General features: G+C 38.9%; 1 long non-coding RNA gene across 1 annotated transcript; it reads right to left on the reverse strand.

Moving 5' to 3' along the window:
* Positions 1 to 303: 303 nt before the first annotated feature.
* On the reverse strand, positions 304 to 5,797 carry LOC109267426 (uncharacterized). The gene is made up of 3 exons (XR_002080090.2): positions 5,713 to 5,797; positions 2,677 to 2,868; positions 304 to 419 (listed from the first exon to the last, which is right to left on the reverse strand). It is a non-coding gene; the product is annotated as an uncharacterized LOC109267426 (long non-coding RNA).
* Between the last annotated feature and the right edge of the window lie 11,209 nt (positions 5,798 to 17,006).

Genomic DNA, 17,006 nt, shown 5'->3' on the forward strand with positions numbered 1-17,006 from the left:
TTAACAGGGTGGCCCCTCTGATCCCAGGCCACTGTCCTTGCTGCTTACTGCTGAGATGCTTGTTGTCACAGTCCCAAGGGGGCCACCAGCCCCAGCAGCCACCCTCAGGGTGCTGAAAGCTTAGGCGAGGCCGGGGCCCCCTGAATCTAGAGCCAGCTTTCCTACATGTCCTCGACAGCTGTCCCAGGGGTCTCATCCCTCCCTCAGACTTCTGTCAAGGAGCAGTGTGTGATCCCTAATGTTAGAGGGACCCTCTGACCTTCACCTTCTTCCACTGTCTCAGGAGATCTCACCCACCTTGCAAGTCACTTCTCTCTCTTCCCTCTCCGGAACACCTGGCATAATTTCTTCAGAGGGTTTAAGCTTTCACAAAAGACAGGAAAGGCCACTGACATCAAGTCTTCTGTTGTGCAAAATCCCTGATGCAAGCAAAGTATTAGGATGCTTGAAATGAGAGGATGGAAAAATACAGACAGTAAAGTTTTTGCTCAAATATTACCATCCTGTTTGCTCTTTTTTCAACTAGTAAACGCTAGTTAAGAGAACCATCGGGGGAGATCTGGAAGGAAGAAGAAAGGTCGCTGTGACACAGCGGCATCTTCAGAGGTGCCCAGGCAGGTAGTCGCTGCCCCTGTAGTGATCTCCTGTGTTGTCCCTCAGAGAATGCTGGGGCGGGGCGGGATGGGGAACTAGGGGTGGGGATGTGGCCTCTAAATCTATATTGCTCCATGAGCAGTTCTTCATTTGCTACTTTCATGTCCTCTTTCTTATTCATTGCATTCTTCTTTGTCTTTCCTCAGCATAATTTCAAGTTGTGTTCCCAGGTACTACATGACTGGTACAGAGTTGCCTACACTTTGTCAAGGTACCCCAATACCACCAAGGCCTAATGCTGAGTGGCTAGTCACTGGGTCAGCTTAATAAAGAAAATAGCCCACAACCCAGCCTTGGTAACATTCAGATACCCAGATAAGATCGAATGTGATTTGAAGGTTGAGCAATCACCCTGCAAGCGTTTAAGCCAGTTTAATCCATAACTGTCTCCTTCATGAAGCAACATTAGCTTTTTGCTGCAACCTGGGCTTCTCATGCTTTTTTGCATGATTGCCTTCTTCTTGCTTTCTTTCAAATTGTAGCAAATGTGAATTTCTGGGCCACTCACTGTTTTCCATTTCACTCATTTTACATACTTATATCTGTTCAATATTTATAAATATTTTAGCTTGTGAAAGCTGTTTAGTATATTTCCATTATCTACCTTTGTTGTATAACATCTGCTTTGTTTCATATGCTCAATACAAAAAAAAAAGTTTTTGAGCTAAACAAATATGCAGAAGGTTATACGAGTTTGCAGGTCACGATTTTCTGTGTTCTTTTTCCATCACAAATTGCATTTCACTTCTCTTCTCCACATATTTTTATCCTACAGAACAGAGGTCGGCACACTACTTCCCGTGGGCCAAATCTAGGCTACACTTCATTTTGTAAATAATGTTTTGTTGGAACACAGCTGTTGTGCCCATTCTTTTAAGTGTTATCTCTGGCTTCTTTCACACCATGGTGTCAGTGCCGAGTAGTCACGATAAAGACTGTATGATGTGCAAAGCCTAAAACACCACTACCCAGATCTTCACAGAGGACATTTGCTGATCCTAGCTGTGGGATAATAACACTAACCAAAAATCCTTTCTGTCACCGAATCTTAGAGTTTCAGAGCTGGAAAGAATTTTAGTCTAAGAACGTCACTTGACAGAAGATAAAACAGGCCCACACAGGAAACAACTTTCACTAAATGCTTATTATGTGCCAAGCACTGTGCCTCAGCAAATATTATCTCCTTGAGTGCCCACAACCAATACTATTTCTTGTGGTTTTTTATAGATGAGTAAATCAGGACAAAGAGCTTAAATAACTCACTCATGGCCACATAGCTATTATAATAAATGGAGCTGATGGTGCTTGGCTCAGGGAGTAGGACTGCAAAAATTGAAAACAGAACCATTGCTTCATTCAGCCTCTAAGCTAAAGAATTTTCTGTAAGACCCGCAGAAGGTAAGTGTCAGAACTGAGGTAGTGCCTGCTTTCCTGGTCTTCCTTAAAATTCAGTAAAAGTCAAGATTTTTATTGACCTCTATGCTCTGTGACCAAGGAAAGAATAGGGCCTTCTTTGCCTGTCTTTCCTGAATCTTGACTAAAAATAAAGTGACCATCGGCTGTGGGGTAGGACTTCCTGTTCAGGCGTCAGTTTTTTGCTAGGTGAGTCACACAGCTATGGCTGTTTCCTGGAAACTTCCTTGGGGTTTGACTAACTCCTGAAAAGTCTGCACAGAGTGGAAATGGACACCCGTTACAGGTCCCTCTGCTTCCATGAGGAAATGGGACTCCTCCTCCTCAAGAAATCTGTTATGGCTTAGCCTTTCCTGTGTTCAAAAAGTACAACAGAAACCACTATTTGGGGTGATAAAATTCATAGCTAACATTTCCAATAGGAACAACCTGGGGAAATATGCTGTAAGAATTACTGATTCACCAGAAAATTAAGTGTCTATTGATTACAATAATACCTGAAGCTTCAGGGTCATTGGGATCCACATGATCGGGACTCCCAAACCCTCAACACCTGGCCTGGCCCTGCTGCCTTAGAAATGTATACTTCTCACTTTTTGTCAAACTTACCTTCGTGTTGTAACTTCTCAGTGTTTTGTAATTTGGTTCTCTCCTTGGGTTTCTGATACTGTCCTTCCTAAATATTTTTTTCCTGAAACGAAGGCTTTCTCAGCACTTAAACCAGGCTGCTCTTCTACTACAGAAAGTCCCACAACTGGGCAGGTTGTTGTCTCCATGTAAATATTATTTTCCGCTGGGTGCCTGAAATGGAACAACCTAGTAATCTTCTATTTCCCTAGTCAGTTTATATTCCCATCTCCACCTTGACTTCTTACCATGCTCCTGCTCTCTGACCCACCTCATCAAATTGGAATGCTTCAAATATCCACACCAATCTGTTTCATGTCCCTGTCCTGCCTTGCTCCTTACATTTGATAAGAAGCCCCTTCTCCTATGAGAGGTCAGATGTTTTCCATCACATCATATCTCAATGTCTCAGGGAACTTCCATGGACCATTTCCCCATCTTCAGGTCTGGATTAAAAGTCAAGTCACACGAGGGGCATCTGGGTGGCTCAGTTGGTCGAGCATCCAACTTCGGCTCAGGTCATGATCTCATGGTTCGTGGGTTCGAGCCCTAACTTGGGCCCTGTGCTGACAGCTCAGAGCCTGGAGCCTGCTTCAGACTCTGTCTCCCTTGCTCTCTACCCCTCCCCCCCCCCCCACCGCCTCTCTCTCTCTCTCAAAAATTAATAAATATTTAAAAAAATTTAAAAAAGCCCAGTTAAGTCACCTGAGCAGCAGCCTAGCATGCCAATTCGTGAGAGGTTAAAAAAAAAATCCCTGGGATAAATCATTATAGAATTACAGTACCAGTTAATACAGGTTTTCATATATAACCATAAAATATAAATTGGTCCCCCTCCTACCGAATGGAAGTTAAAACCAGACAAAACAGCAAACAAGCAAATTCCCCTCCAACTCTGATCTACTACAAGTGAGTTTTTATGATCCCATCGCAGGATACAACCCTAGTGTTGCCACCACATTGAAACTGACCAGTAGACAATTTTTTTGGAGTCAGCTGAAATCCTCAAACCCAATAAAGTGGAGAAGCATAAATGTGTATTTGACTTATGTGAAATCAATGAAGATGAGCCACCAATGGGAGAGCAAGAACAAAAATGAGAGCTGAGCAAATAAGAATTTAAATAGTATGAACAATTCTGCCGGCTGGTCTCCTCACGGCTCATGTGGACCTACAACAGTGTTGTCAGATAGGAGGAAAACAAATCCCTAGAGTTAGTGGGATTACCATATTACCAATACCCATCTTTATTATCTCATTCTTCATCACACAGACACTGAACTCATTGTTATCGTCAGTATCCGTCCTCAAGGTGAGTCACCATTATTACGACCAGAGCCAGGCAAAAATATGAAGGATGCATGGTGAGTATTTAGTATCATTGTTTTCCTTTTTTTTTTTTTTAATGCTTCTGTTCTCCTTATCTTGCTATCATATAATTTAAAATATGGTAGAGTTTTTAATGTGTATACTTTAATATGTCCTCTATATCACTATATATTTTACACACGTATATTTACATACTGGCATAGAGAAGTATATATACCATACCACATACACTATTCTACATTTGATGTATAGGATTCTCAAGGATTACCTTGAGAAAATATGATTATCACTTTGCTCTTGGGACTTTGCAACCCAATGTCTACATTAGCCACAACCAACTAAAACTACAGAGTAATGCTACCTTTTAGGAAACCTAATAAATGCTACTAAACATGTTATCTGATTTAAAAAATCACAATAGAAACCAAGAACTAGAGAACAACTGGGAACCTTTTTGCCAACAGGAAATCCAGGAAAAAGAACTTGAAAACATATTTTGAACAAAGCCTAAAGCTAACATGCTTAACTTCCATTCTTAGAATTACCAAATGACCAGTTTTGAGTAAAAACGCTGAAATGTAAGACGGTTCTAAGTAAGTTAAATGCTGTATGTTTAGTGCCTCAAATAAAGCCCTTGTTTTGAATTGGAATTTTATAGGAAATAAGGTAGGCCATTTCCTTCAAAGGTATGCCATTTCCTTCACATGAAAGGTCAGTTTTTTCCCTGTCCTCATTAAATAAATTGTAGCCACTTATTTAAATAATATCATCTTATTGAAAATTCAGATTATTAGCCTCTGTCAATTTTGGTTTGCCTCCTTTTTTATGTATCTTCTGGCATTTATTCTGAATTAGCTGTTTCCATCAAACTCAAGCCTTTCCTGTGGTAAAATCAAATAAATCAAAAAACAAATAAAAATCTCCTTTGACCCCATATTCTCTCTGCCCAGTGTTACATCATATCACTTTCCACCCAAACTTAGCTAAAGCTATTTGTAAATTTGAAACTTGACTTATTCAGCCTTCTAAGTGGTCTCCTTGATTTAATTAATTCCTGATCCAATCCATTCTCCAAACCATGAATAACTTTCCTAAAATACAGATCTTATCATGACACTCTCAATCTTTTTTTTTTTCTTAACTTTTTAATTTATTCTTGAGAGACAGAGCATGAATGGGGGAGGAGCGAAGAGAGAGGGAGACACAGAATCTGAAACAGTCTCCAGGCTCTGAGCTGTCAGCACAGAGCCCAACGCAGGGCTCAAACCCACGAACTGTAAGGTCATGACCTAAGCTGAAGTTGGACACTTAACCTACTGAGCCACCCAGGCGTACCATGACACTCTCAATCTTGAACTCCTTCTATTGCTCTCTGTTTCTCTAGGATAACATCTTAATTTGTGTGTAAAGTTCTCTACCACATGGGGCTCACCACCCTCCTTACCACTCTCAGCCCTTGCTGCTCACTTACACCAGTGGCTCTAGCCCATCAATCTCTCCTGTTCAGTTCCTCAGTTGTGCCATGCTTGGTCTCTCCTCAAAAGTAACTAACTCACTCACCCTTTATCGCTCAGCCTAAATGTCTCTTTTTCATCAAGGTCTTTGTTGGGGTTCCTTGCCACATGCTGTCACTATACATCCCTCTTATAACATTCACCACATTTGTAATAACTGCTTTAATGCATGTACCTAATTTCCATGAAGGTGGAGACATATCTGCCTGTCTTCTCGACCCCTTTAACTCCAGGACTGAGTACAGTGCCTGGCAGGTAGAATGGACATGATAAATATTTGTGAAATAAGGAAATAATATTATGATCTAATAACATAAGGGTTCTATTTTGGAATCTTACAGATAAAACATTTCAAATTCTCAGTCACTCCTTTCTTTCAGGTTTACTTCAGTTGGCTTTATCTTTCTAGAAGAAAAATGTTTTGCAGTCCTAGAATGTGTAATCTATTTAACAGACTCAGACTCTGCCATGAATGGAGAACATATTCAGTAGTCATTCAATAACAAAATCAGTGTTACTTCTAATTTAAAAAATGGAGATGTAGGAAGAGAAGACCTTGAAGTTGACCTTCTTACATATTGTCCCTAAATGATGTTTTAAAATTTTAACTCCAAAGTAAATATCAACAGTATAAAGAGTCCTCAAAAAATTAAAAATAGAACTACCATATGATCCAGTAATCACTGTACTGGGTATTTACCCAAAGAATATGATATATACACCTCTAAGTTTACTGTAGTATTATTTACAATAGACAAGATGCAAAAGCAAGTGAAAGTGTCTACTGATAGATGAATAAAGAAGATGTGATACACGGACACACACACACACACACACATACACACACACTGGAATATTACTCAGCCATAAAAAAGAAGGGAATCTTGCCATTTGAACAACATGGATGGAGCTAGAGTATAATGCTAAGTGAAATAATCAGAGAAAGACAAATACCATATGATTTCACTCATATGTGGAACTTAAGAAACAAAGCAAATGAACAAAAAAAAGAGACAACCAAGAAACAGACCCTTAACTACAGAGAGCAAATTGATGGTTACATAAAGAGGGGAAGTGGGTAGGAGGATGGGTGAAATAGGTGATGGGGATTAAAAGTACAGTCATCATGATAAGCACTGAGTAGTATATTAAATTGTTGAACCACTAAATTACACGCCTGAAACTAATATAACACTGTATGTTAACTATGCTGGAATTAAAAATTTTAAATTAAATTAAAAATAAAATATTAAAAGTATTAGAAAATGTTTAACAGACTCTAGATACTGCATAGGTATTGGAGAGATACTTACATAGTTCATCAAATCTAAAAGCCATCAAAGAAAACATGGTATATAAAAATTTTAGGGGTGCTTGGGTAGCTCAGGGTCATGATCCCACGGTTCGTGAGTTTGAGCCCCGCATTGGGCTCTGTGCTGACAGCTTGGAGTCTGGAGCCTGCTTCAGATTCTGTGTGTCTCTCTCTCTGCCCCTCCCTTGCTCGCACTCTGTCTCTGTCTCTCAAAAACGAATAAATGTTAAAAAATTAATGATCAGGAAAAAAATATTTGCAATATATAATCCAGAAGAAAATGTAGTATATGTAATTGTATTCATTATCTAGTTCTGCAAAAGAAATAACCTCAAAACTTAGCATCTTGGAGCAATACTTCTTACTCTCCATTTCTGTGGGTTAGGAACCCAGGCACAAATTAACTGGGTCCTCTGTTTCAGGGTCTTCTATAGGCTGCAGGTGAGATGTTAGCCAGGCTACAGGTTCATCTGAAGGCTTGAATGGGAAAGGATCTTCTTCCAACCTTACATGGATGTTTGCAGGATTCACTTCTTAAGGACTTTGGAATAAGGGTCTCTGTTTCCTTTTTTTTTTTTATTTTAATTTTTTTTAACGTTTATTTATTTTTGAGACAGGGAGAGACAGCATGAATGGGGGAGGGTCAGAGAGAGAGGGAGACACAGAATCTGAAACAGGCTCCAGGCTCCGAGCTGTCAGCACAGAGCCTGACGCGGGGCTCGAACTCACGGACCGCAAGATCATGACCTGAGCTGAAGTCGGATGCTTAACCGACTGAGCCACCCAGGCGCCCCAGGGCCTCTGTTTCTTAAGGGCTATTGTCCTTTAGCTCTGTGCCAGGTAGCTTTCTCCATCAGAGCAAACAGATGAGAACAGCCACAGAGAGAATACCAGCAAAATGGAAATCGTGTTCTTTTGTAACCTATCACAGAAACGATATCACATCACTTTTGCTGTACACTAATCTTTGGAAGAAAGTCCACACTCATAGGACGGGATTATACCAGGGCATGAATAACAGGATGGGAGTTTACTGGGAATCACTTTAGAAGGCTACCTACCACAATAAGATACATGTTGCTTTTACAATTTGGTTAGAAAAATATAAACCTGATACAAATGTGAGCAAAAAACAGGGATGGGCAATTCACATAAGCGCAATACAAATGATCACTTTGCATTTGAAGATCTCCTCCTCCTTTACAGTAGTCAGGGAAGTGCAAATCCAAGTGGCAAAGAGAGGATCATACTGAATCTCAGATAAGACTCAGATTAATTTGTAAAGATGAGGAGACAGCACTCTCAAACATTCATTGTTAATGAAAATATGAATTCTAAATTTCTAGATTTAGAAATTAGAAATCTAATTTCTAAAATTAGAAATGCACTTTTCCTTTAACTTAGAATCTAACCTGTCAAATTAAAAGCAAGAATTCACCCCCCCCCCCCCCCCCCCACACGCATTCTTACGGTAGTACTGTCTCTGCAAAAAAAGTGGAAACAGGGGCGCCTGGGTGGCTTGGTCGGTTAAACGTCCGACTTCAGCTCAGGTCATGATCTCACGGTCCGTGAGTTCGAGCCCCGCGTCCGGCTCTGTGCTGACCGCTCAGAGCCTGGAACCTGTTTCAGATTCTGTGTCTCCTTCTCTCTCTGCCCCTCCCCTGTTCATGCTCTGTCTCTCTCTGTCTCAAAAATAAATAAACGTTAAAAAAAAATTAAAAAAAAAAGTGGAAACAAAATGGAAAGTCATCAGTAGGGAAATAGTAAAATAAAGTGTGGTATGTGTATGTATAATATTATGTAACCAAAGAGAATAAATTAGAGGAAGAGAATGCATGCCACCCCCACCAAGAAAAGGAAGAAAGAGGGAGAATGGCAAATAAAGGTGGCACCAAAAAGTTTAACTGTGAGAACAAGCATGAATTTATATAAAATTATATTTATTTGTGGCTATGTGAACAAAGAGAATAGATTAATTTTTAATAGGTTAACTCTGTATTAAGTGACTTGGAGAAATGTTATCATGCATTTATGAGTCTACTTTGAAAATCAATAGCATGCAAGAAAAAGGTACGGGAAAATATGCAACAAGTTTTTAACATGGATTACCTAAGGTGAGTTTATAAGGGGAAATAGAAGGAGAGGTTGAGAAGGGAGCTATGTAAATCACAAAACAAATACCAAAATTCATTTATACATAAAACTGAATATGATTTTAAAAACCAGGTAAAATTTTATCTGAATCATATAAGATAACAAGATAAATGTGTATACGTTCATATACAAAGAAGAACAAGAAAGAGTCACCAAAATGTTCATGGTGGTTGTGTCTCAAGACTGACAGTCCAAGTAATTTCTATTTTCCTTCTTGTAGTTTTATATATTGACTCATTTTTAAAAAGCCTGTATTATTTACATAATTAGAATGAAACATAGTTAGAAATATGTTTATACATGTGTATGTTTTGTATACATATGTACCTATAGAGTCTGTTGTAAGTGATGACTGTGAAATGGGTCTGAAATGATAGCCAAGATTTCTACAGGCAAGAGAGGAGGAAGAGGGCATTTTATGTAAAAGACACATAGAGAGATGCTGACTCTGAAATGTGTAAAGTCACAGGGAGGGAAAACAAGAGGCCTGACTTGACTGGCTCATAGGGAATGGGAGGGGTGGGGTGGGGGGGGAGAGTAGGAAGAGTCTAAGTTGTACTGAGATTGTGAAGGACTTTACAGATGGTTCAGACTGTATCTAGTAAGCCATGGGGAGCACCACTTGAGTTTAAGATGGCATATAAAAATGTGTTGGAAGATGAATATGGTCCTGGCATTCTGGACAGAATGGCGAACAGGGGCCTGGTGAAAGGGAGAGCATTACTGAAGTTAATTATCTAGACCAAGCATGAGGCAGTCAGGGCTGGAAGTGGGTTATGTCAGGGGAATAAAGGGACACACTGAGTATGGCTTAATGATGGGATTCCTGGCATGAAGATTTTGAGGAATAAACCATCTACAAACACCAATTATACAAACACACTGCCTTTGTCCTTTTGCTGGTACGATAGAAGATGTGCTAACATTTCTGTAATAACTAAGAATGGTGTGTATATACAGCACATTGTATGTATATATAGACCTTTATCATTTATCAAGGACTTTACGGTCTAGGTCTTATCTTTACAACAATCTAATAAGAGGTGGAAAGAAGAGGTGGTGTCCTCCTTCTCAGATGAAGAAGATAAAGCTTCAAAAAATTAAGAAAACAACCCAACCTTATATAGTTTAATGTCAACCTAAAGATTTGACCAAAACCTGCTCTTTGATTTGGACTTCAACCTTAGCCTTTGGAAGGCCTCCATGGTTTTTAGCATTTTGGACAATATGATCCATGATAATAGGAACCACCAGGGTATAAATAATCAGTGTAATGACAGTAAAACAAACAGGACACACGACTTGAGTTTGTTACTAAAGCTGAATATTCACTTTCAAATATAGGGGAGCATTTTAGACATAAAGTGAAAATTTACTTTGCTGGAGGGGTTGTGGGTGGGGGGGGGTGGGCTAAATGAGTAAGGAGCATTAAAGAAGACACTTTCTGGGATGAGCACTGGGTGTTACATACATAGGTGATGGATTACTAGAATCTACTCTTGAAATCACTATTGCACTATATGCTACTAACTTGGATATAAATTAAAAATAAATAAATATTTAAAAAATGAAAATTTACTTACATACTTCACATGTCGAAATTCTAGCAGGTAGAAAATTCTGCAGTTACTCAACGATGGCTCTGAAAGCTGTTATTTTTATGTACAATTTTAAGTTGATTTCTAAAAACAGACAACATTTTCTTAAGCAGTGCACAAAGCTTCAGTTTGGCACTGTTTCAATAAAATTATATCTTCTGGTAGGTGATAAGGGAAGATAAGTCCTTACCTTAGTGAATTACTACTAGCGCGAAAAGAACATTTAACATCTGGGTGACAGCATCACTATTAGCCGCTATTAGATACTGTTAGTATCTGAAACTGGAAGGACTGTCCAAAAAAATGTATGTTTTTCCTCAATGAACCTAAATGGGAAGTTTGTGACTATTTGGTATTGCAAATTTACAGTGTAGTAGCAGTAGAAGCAATCTAGTAGCTGACAGTACTGAGCAATTATCATTCCTGTAACATAATGTCAACTTCTTAAAACTTGTCAACTAGAAACTTGAATAACAAAATTATCATAATAATTAAATTGTTGTTGGACTGGAAATTCATTCTGTGAAATTCATTCTATGGAAATTTAGATTGACCCTGGCTTTATTGAAATTTGATATCAATGCTTAACTTTGATTTGATATCAACACTGAGCACTTTGCATCCTACTGAACAATTTAATAGAACTAGTTAGTAACTGTGCATCCCAGAATACTTGCTTCCACCAGTCAGGAAAGAGATGGACACAGAGAAATACTGAGCTTTCCAAATTATTTGGATAGTACTGTTTCTCTTATTAACACCAGAGTCCCCTCAAAGCCTCACAATTAGTACTGATATTACGGCCTGTTTGAGTCATCCAGAAATAGAATTTGTATTTCTTCCTAGAACCCCTGGTCGACTTCATGCCTTTGGCGAAAAAGCCCATGTGTTATTGTCAGCATTAAGGGACTTGTGTCTGAAAGGGTAGCTGATCCTGACTTAGATTCTTATGCAACGATAAACACAGTATTATCCAGAATAAACTGCAACTGATCTAAACTAATTTCTTGGAAAGTGTTCTAGGTATTTTCCAAAAAAGACTAGAGAAATATAGGAAGTTAGCCAGCTTGGCATCGTTTATCTGAAAAACCTGCCAAAAGTCTGGCCCCATTTGCCAGTGTCAATACTCTCGAGTGCAAACATATTCTTGTGCGAGGGACATTATGTAAGCTAGAAATTAATCTTAATTAGTCATTCATTGTCCAAGGGTGGATGCTGCAGAAGAAAGCCCAAGGAGTTTCAGAATCAATATATTTCAAAGTCTCTTGTGGAAATATGCTTAACTACCTTTTCAATAAGGGAGGAAGGCCCTTGTAGAACTTGTCTGAAACCATGTTCAGGGCTGGTCCTACCACATGGGGTTCCAGCGTCTTCTTTATATCTTTGTCTAAAGCACTGGAACCACAGATGTGATCAAAAACCTTTTGCATTCAGCTACAGTGGGCTTTATTCCAGTTATCTTCTGTCTACATTGCAGCAGCAATGAGTAGAATGGAAGTCAACCTGAAAAGGTCAGTCCTAGTTCAGCTTTAGTAAGTAGGAAGAACATCTTTATCTCTAGGATCTTATAAATTTGAAAGCTTCTGTTGTTCACAACTAGCAATAAGGATATAAGGCTAATACTACACTATCAAGTCATGTCAAGACATAGCATGATGTCAATATGGGATATCAAGATGTCAGTGTGACATGTTTAGGAACAATAATTCTTCAGCACTGTCAGTCAGAAAGGAATCTTCCACTTTTAGTGGAAATTTGGGCAAGTCACTGTAACTGGGGTTCACTTGCTGACTTACTACCCACCATGGGGGGTGGGGTGGGGCTGGTCACAAACCCTAAAATTAATCTCTACAAGAATTTATCTAGCATACTTTATTGACAAAGTCCCTTAAAATACCAACCAATGCTTCACCTGCCCCTTCCTATCCATTGCCCTTCCTTCTGGTATTAAATACAATCCATCTCTCTCTTTATAGCTCACACTCAAAACTCAGAGATCCGAGAAGAGAAATGAGAAAAGACACACACAAAAATATCTTCCTAAGGCCATGGCCTCATTTCCTTCTGGCTTGGCTCCTTGTCTTTGAGCTCCAAAGAATGTGGGCAAATGTTTGTGTTTGTGACTGAGTTAATAGGAATGAAAAAATGAAGAGGAGGTTCAGTTTCCTCTCGTTAGTTCAGAGATCAGTTTCTGACTTGGCTTTTCTACATTCTCTAATGTAATGGGCCTGCCCAAGAGAGAAGAGAACAAAGAAACTTGGATGGGAGATCATGTCTCCATCAAGCCAAGACCACTCAGTGTACTAATGGAGGACAGAGAGGCCAGGCAGGGCCATAGGATAAGTATTCAAAAATGCATCTACTTAGACATAAGAAATGCTATTCCCAATATCTCATTTCTCTAAATACTCTCACTTATATAACCAGAAATTCTTTTCCCCTTTGTTAGTTCTACTTTTGTAGCTTCTTCTGAAAATGATCACTTGTTTCTTTTCAGTTTTATATCTTGCATTAGGTCATTTTTCTAACACTAGCGATATTAAAAGCTGTAGATTCTGCCAGAGAGTTACTCATAAATCTCATTAGTATTAAAAATTTAAAACTTCATGAAATTTGGGCAAAACACAAAACTACTATTGTCAGGATGTTTGAAATCTTTTGGAAATGCATATAAGACTTTAAATAGATAACACAGTGACTAAAGATATTAGTCATAGTAATAGCTGTCATTTATTGAGCACCTACTATGAACTTAATGGTACCAATGGCCAAGTCCAATTAAAACATCCTCTATTAAAGGATAAAAGGTATTTATCCTTCAACACAAAAGAATGGGTCTTTTCAAAGTGACTTCTGGAAGGTATCTAAGAAACACAGAAGCATAGTTTCTTTGTGAGCCCTGTCCCTCATACCAGAAATGGAATCACGGAGGTTTTGAGTCATTAAAAAAGTACTGGTCGTGACTGATGCCAAACAGTGGTGTGGAGAGGCTAAGAGAAGAAGAGTTGGCCCAGTTCTGCCACCATGATCTTGTGGATTTTCACAGCCCTTAATTCCACAGTGGGGTCTGGACGTGAAAGTCCAGAGTCAGCTAAGAAAGGCAGTGGACAATTGGATAATAACAGGCTGGAGCTCCAAGGAGAGCTGGCAAGGTGCCTTTTTAGGTGCTTCTGGCACACATTTGCCATTTTTCTTACTCTTTACCTCTAGAATAATTTCAAATAATAATATCTAACATATATTCAGAATTTGTTTTGCTCCAAAGAATTTACTATATTATCTCACTTACCCAAATAACAACTTATGAGATAGCTAATATTATCATTCTCTATTTGCAGATACAAATACTAACATTCAAGAAGGTTCAGTAACTTGCCCAAGATTACACTGCTAGTAGGTGGTGAATCTATGATGTCTGACTCCTAGTTGCTGTGATACACCCCTCCCTCTTGCTGTATCACCCTTCAGACCGCCCTATTCCCTATGTGCCTACACTATTTCTTGAGCAGTTTTCCCTCTCTTGCAAGTTAACAAGTCTCATTACAATTTTTGGAGATTATATCCCACTTGGGAAGGTCAGACAATCACTGGTGCGTTGTAACTAGAAGTGGAGATGCCCCTCCCCCCCAGGGTAGGGACACACAAAGTGTCAGCTCTTTCCTATGATGAGGCCAACCCACAGCATTTGTGAGAATAAGAAACCCAAGTCATCCAACAATCGACCAGAGCATTCATTTGTAATAAACACATGAAACACAATAGGTTATAACTACGACAAGAGGCACTGCAAGATCCAAAACTACCTCCTAAATTACCAGTCTTGCTACTTCAGGAAACAATAATGGCCATGTTATTAATATAGTTCTGGTTCCAGTGACATGGTAGATTGAACTAACTGATGTATAATGTTCTCCTAATACAATTACATAGTGAACAAAATATAGTATAAAAATTTAAATCATAGCAGAGCTCAGAAAAGAAAAACAGTCATGTTCCAGAAATAAAAAGTGAATCCAAAGTCAGAGCTCTGAGAAGGTGCTGTTGTACAAACCTTGATGCAGGAAGCCAGGCCTCTACCATCGTATGGCTTCACCATCTTTATTATGTAAGTTTCAAGGCCACTGTGCTTATTTTCCTCAAGTTGATAAAGGATACAAGAGCACAGAGGACGCCCTGTTGGAAATTTTTATGGATAAGCCTAGAAATGGCCCACACAACTTCCACTAATATTGCCTGGAACACACACCTGACAGCAGCTGCAAGTGTAGCCTAGCTGTGTGCCAGGAGGAGGAAGGGCGGTATTTGGAGATTAGAAGTCCACATCACAATAAGCAAAATACTTCTACACCTTCCAGATAAATGGAAGTTGGAGAAAGAAGTAGACACTCTTTATGTCTCAAGTGCTTACATTTTCAGAAAGAGAAATTAAGGAACTTTAAAGTAAATTAATAGTTGAAAGTCTTTCTCTGTGGGGACATGTTTGTACCAAACTCTCATGTCTGTAGGTGGATCCCATGTCTCCATACATCTCCTTCATCGGGGTGAAAGAACAGTATCCAATTTGACATCAGAGAAGGATGCTTTAATTTTCCAATAATGAATTCTTATATGCCTAATAAAGTTATTTCTGGATAGAGGGAAATAGGTTTTCCCTTTAGTACTCAAAATTGGCACGTACTTGCTGCTTTCTGTAGAAAGCTATGAATGTGTATAATTCAGAAGGTTAAAATATCTGCATATGTTTTTAGAGATAAATCAGTTCAAGTGACAAGGCCAAATCTACTGAATTATAGATATAGTCATATGAAAACATTAGTTTAATTTTTATATTTTTGTGCATTTTCTTGGTATTCATCTCACCTAAGAGTTTAGTTTTGCACAAAGGTTTAGACTTGGTTTGATTTCTCCTAGTTTGCCCTAAGATTTGAAGTTCATTGGCTAAAGATGTCAAGTAAGAAGCTAAGGAGTAAGAAACAAGAAGGGGGAGAATTTACTTGGTTTTATCTTCCCTGTCTGGAGGCTTTTGTGAGTTTCTCTTTCTTTATCCATGGTATATGAAAATCCTTAAGATGGCCTGACAGGCCCCTTGGTCTACGCAGGGAGTCTCACTGTCCTACAGAATCACTGTTCGTTCTTCCTTTTTCCCTCCCTCCCTCCCTTCCTTCCTTCCAACTGACATATAATTGATACAGAACATTGTACTAGTTTCAGGTGCAAAACATAATGATTTGACATGTGTAGGCTGCCACAATGTTTAGTTAACATGTATTACCACACAAAGTTATGATTCTTTTCTTGTGATGAGAACTTTTAAGATCTATTTTCTTAGCAACATGCAAATATACAATACAGTATTATTAACTATAGTCACCACGCTGTATATTACATCCCCAGGACTTATTTATAACTGTAAGTTTGTACCTTTTGACCACTTTACTCACTCACTCCCACCTCCCACTCTGACAGCCACCAATCTGTTCTCCATATCTATGAGTTCATTTTTTGTTTTTAAGATTCCACATGTAAGTGAGGTCATTTGTCTTTCTCTGACTTATTTCACTTAGCATCATGTCCTCAAAGTCCATCCACGTTGTCATAAATGGCAGGATTTCCTTATGGTTGAATAATATTCCATTGTATATATGTACCACATTTTCTTTCTTATCACCATGTTTCTTCCTCTACCTTGGCCTCACCAATGTTTTTCCCTCTGCCGGGAGTATCATCTTTCTTAATTCTTAGTCAACCTTCAAATATCAACTTAAACCTTGTTACACAGCCACACAACCTCAGGGAAGCGTTTCCTGACCCACAGGCTAGATCAGTACCTTTAAAATACACTCTGTAAAACTGGGTACTTTCTTGTATCAACTTAAAATACCTTCAATTAAATAATTACTTGTGAATTTTGTTATTCAAAATTTGTTTCCCCTATGAGAATGTAACCTCTGTGACAGGAAAGGCCGTCTGTTTTGTTTACCACTGTATTAGTTGTCAGTTTAGTACCTGGTTAAGCATCAAGAGATAGATGGTAATTAATGAATATTATGATTATCCGTAAATAGTTTAAAGAGCCTTGCCTCTCTCCCTTTTATGGAGCTCTATGGCTTTTCGCTGAAGGCCACAAGAATACATCCAGACAGCTAAGAAGATCCCCATTCATCCCCATTCATCTCTCTCTGCTGGGGCTTACTGGTGGCTCTCATCTACTTGTAAGCGTTCCAAACACAGCATGGTGGAACCTGCAAGGGGAAATAAGAGGATGGGCAGATACTGCCTGTGGCCAGCTACATGGAGGTAGTTTAAGAGACATAGTACACCAAGCTTCTTTAATTGTGGACATGTTATTAGAGTAAAACAGGCTGGGAAACCAAAAACTGTACTGGAAAAGTTTGAGATCTAGAG

This window comes from Panthera pardus, unplaced genomic scaffold (assembly GCF_024362965.1).
Source record: "Panthera pardus isolate Hobbes unplaced genomic scaffold, ASM2436296v1 HiC_scaffold_2, whole genome shotgun sequence".
NCBI lineage: Eukaryota > Metazoa > Chordata > Mammalia > Carnivora > Felidae > Panthera > Panthera pardus.